A 3,621-nucleotide genomic window follows, 5' to 3' on the forward strand; every position below is an offset into this window, starting at 1 on the left:
GGTTGAATAAACTTAAGGCAAAAGAGCAATCTATATACAACTCTAAAATGTTTAAAGTTGCAAACCCAAGATCTATTAAACGTCTAAAAGTTGATTCCGACAGTGAAACATATCTGGGATTGGGTCATAAAGGTTTGGATAGATTTAAAAGACTAGCAAAGAAGGGACCCTTAAGAGAATAAATTGTTGGTTCTTTTCCAGTCTGTGAATCCTGTCTTGAAGGCAAGATGATCAAAAGTCCTTTCTCTACAAAGGGTTTAAGAGCCAGAGAACCACCAGATAACTCTTGAATAAATAGTTATTTCATGTGCTTTTGAACTTATAATTGTGAAAAAATCATGGGTGATGTTAGTTTATTTTTAGCTTTTGTAGCTAACTTAGGTGTTTTTATTATCTTAATTAAGTTTAATTATTTTTTGTAGTTATTAATAGCTAATGGGTTAAAGGTAGTAGTTTCATGGATAAATATTTGCTCAAGGAATGAACTAACATGTGAAACTATTTTAATTGAATATTTTATGGTTGAATTATCAGGTTTGCTGCAGGAAATAGATTTTGCTGAAGCATTTTGATCAGGCAGTTTTTGGGCACATGGAACACGCGACAAGTCAATGGGTAAGCTGGAATATTGGCTGATGTGGCAAGGGCAGAAAGAATCAATCAACATATGGGAGAAAAGGACAAAAGAGAAAGGAGGAATTCATGTTTTTTGAGAAAAATGGGCAATATTGTATTTTTGAAAGAAAAAGAAAAAAACCTAGAATGGACTTAAGGTGGCATCAACCGAATTAGGAAGGAAGTAACCATTTTTGGAAAGGAAAACCGACAAAAGAAAAGAGAGAAACTCAGAAATCAACAAGGAAGAAGGAGGAAAAACAAAGAAAGCTCAAGCATCATTTTGGATTTGTTCTTTCTTCTATTCCTAAACTTTATCTTTATATTTTCTTGGTTGATTTATAAATCTGAATATTATGGGCTGATTGGATTGTGGATTAATGTTTATGAACTTAGCCATGAACTAATTTTTAGGTGGCTTGAATTGTTGATGAACCCTATGTTATAGTCTATCAATTTCTTGAACTTTATTTTAGTAAAATCTCCCTTGTTCATTCAAGTGTGCTTATATGAATTTCTTGTTGTTGTTTGGCCAGCAATGACAAGTTATTTAATTATGTTTAATGCTGGAAATATTAAATGTAGCGGGAAGAACATGGATGACACAAGTCATAATCTATGTTAGGTTATGTTAGTAAGTAACATAGGGATATGTTATTTGCCTTGTGTAACTTTTGAGAATTAAACTTTAAATTGCATTCTTAAATCTGATTTTTCATAGGAATATATTTAATCAGGTAGGCGAATTAATTTCATAAAATTTGGGAAAGTTTCATGAGTGTTTAAATGGATTCTTATTAACTTGGGAGTTGTGCTAGAATATTGCTGCCGCAATCTGTTCGCAATTTGTTCAGGATGATTAATATAGGGGAATTCAATATTTCAAGTCCATTTTGCAATCCATATATTTCTCTAAATTTTCTTGACCAGTTCAGCTTTTAATTTATGTATTTCCATCTTTTTAATATTTTGTTCAGCCTAAAACCAACCCATTTGATTTTTAGTACTTATAAGTTGTTTTAGTAATTGTTTTGTTTATTTTTTTTTTCTATTTTGCAATCCCTGTGGAGACGATTTACTTGTCATTGTATTACTTGTATGACTACGTGCACTTGCGTATTTCAAATCAAATATTAAATTTATCACAACAAGTTTTTGGCACTGTTGCCGGGGATTGGATTTAGAAATTTTAGTAATATCGATTACTTACAATTTATTTATTTTTCTTTGTCGAGCTGAGCTGACTTTTTTTGCTTGCTCTTGTGTTTTCTCAGGTGATTTACTATATGAACGAGCAAGAAGACATTGAACTAGCCCCTATTGACCTTGAAATTGAAAGAACAATTAGAAGAAGATTAAGAGAACAACAGGCTCAAAATCGCCTTAATATGGCTGAATAGGTTGAAGGAGTTGAGGGTGCTAATAATGTCGCTAACACAATTGCTATGCCTGATGATAGAGAGAGAGAGAGAACCATAAGGGAGTATGCTGCCCCCATGTTAATGAGCTCAATCTAGGCATTGTTAAGCCTGAAATTCAAGCACCCTAATTCGAGTTAAAGCCCGTAATGTTCCAAATGTTGGAAACAGTGGGTCAATTTAGTGGGCTGCCTACTAAGGATCCTCATCTTCATCTTCATTCATTTTTGGAGGTGAGCGATTCTTTCAAGATACAAGGAGTGAGTGAGGAGGCCCTGAGGTTGAAATGATTTTATTTCTCTTGGAGGGATCGAGCTAGAGCTTGGCTCAACACCCTACCTCCCGACTCGGTGACTACATGGAATGAGTTGGCTGAAAAATTCTTGATGAAGTACTTCCCTCCTACCAAAAATGCCAAGTTTCACAATGAAATTATGTCATTTCAGCAGCTGGAAGATGAATCATTTTGTGAAGCTTGGGAGAGATTCAAGGAGTTATTGAGGAAGTGCCCACACCATGGGATCCCGCATTGTATACAAATGGAAACTTTCTACAATGGGCTCAATTCTTCCACTCGTATGGTGTTAGATGCTTCAGCTAATGGGGACATTCTCTCTAAGTCCTACAATGAAGCCTATGAGATCTTGGAGAGGATAGCTAGCAACAATTATCAATTGTCCAATGTTAGAGCCTCAACAAGTTGAAAAGTGGCTGGTATACTTGAAGTGGATGCATTGACAACTTTGATCGCTCAAGTTTCTTCAATGACTAACCTTCTCAAGAACATAAGTATGGGGGGAATGGTACAACCAGCTGTTATGGGAAAAGTTGCCGATGTATCTTGTGTTTATTGTGGAGATGGGCACGCATTTGAGAGTTATCCTTTTAATCCTGCTTCAGTTTGTTATGTGGGGAATCAAAATGCCAACCGAAATAACCCATATTCGAACTCTTACAATCCGGGGTGGAGGCAGCATCTAAACTTCTCATGGAGGGTCAAGGAGCTAGTTCAAGCGGAGCACCAATGCAAAACAAGCCTACACGTCCATCGGGGTTTTCTCAACAACAACCAAGAGCTCAACCACCTCCTCCTCAAGTGTCTCAATCAAGCTCTTTGGAGAGTTTAATAAAAGAATATATGGCCAAGAATGATGCTGTGATTCAGAGCCAAGCGACATCCTTGAGGAACCTAGAGATTCAATTGGGGCAGCTAGCTAATGAGCTAAGGAATAGACCACAAGGCACGCTGCCTAGTGATACCGAAAACCCTAGGAAAGATGGTAAGGAGCATTGCAAGGCGATTACCTTGAGGAGTGGTAAAAATATGGAATTGACTGAGGATAATTGTACTAGAAACAGCAAGCCCACTTCAATCCAAAGTAGTGTGGACAAGGGAGACAAAGCTGTGAATTCAAAAAATTTAAATGCTGATCCTGAAGCAATTGCTGCAGCAATTCCTCCACAAAATGCTACAGGAAAGCCTATAAGCGAGGCACCTCCACCATTTCCTCAACGCTTTCAAAAGCAGCAACAAGATGGTCGATTCTAGAGATTTTTAGATGTTTTGAAACAACTTCACATCAATATA

At 36.6% G+C, this 3,621-nt stretch overlaps 1 non-coding gene across 1 annotated transcript; it reads right to left on the reverse strand.

Annotated features, from left to right (window-relative positions):
* Positions 1 to 2,450: 2,450 nt before the first annotated feature.
* Positions 2,451 to 2,556, reverse strand: LOC133828033 (small nucleolar RNA R71). Its single transcript, XR_009890679.1, has one exon. It is a non-coding gene; the product is annotated as a small nucleolar RNA R71 (small nucleolar RNA).
* Positions 2,557 to 3,621: the final 1,065 nt, after the last annotated feature.

The sequence above is a fragment of the Humulus lupulus genome, chromosome 3, assembly GCF_963169125.1.
Source record: "Humulus lupulus chromosome 3, drHumLupu1.1, whole genome shotgun sequence".
Lineage (NCBI taxonomy): Eukaryota > Viridiplantae > Streptophyta > Magnoliopsida > Rosales > Cannabaceae > Humulus > Humulus lupulus.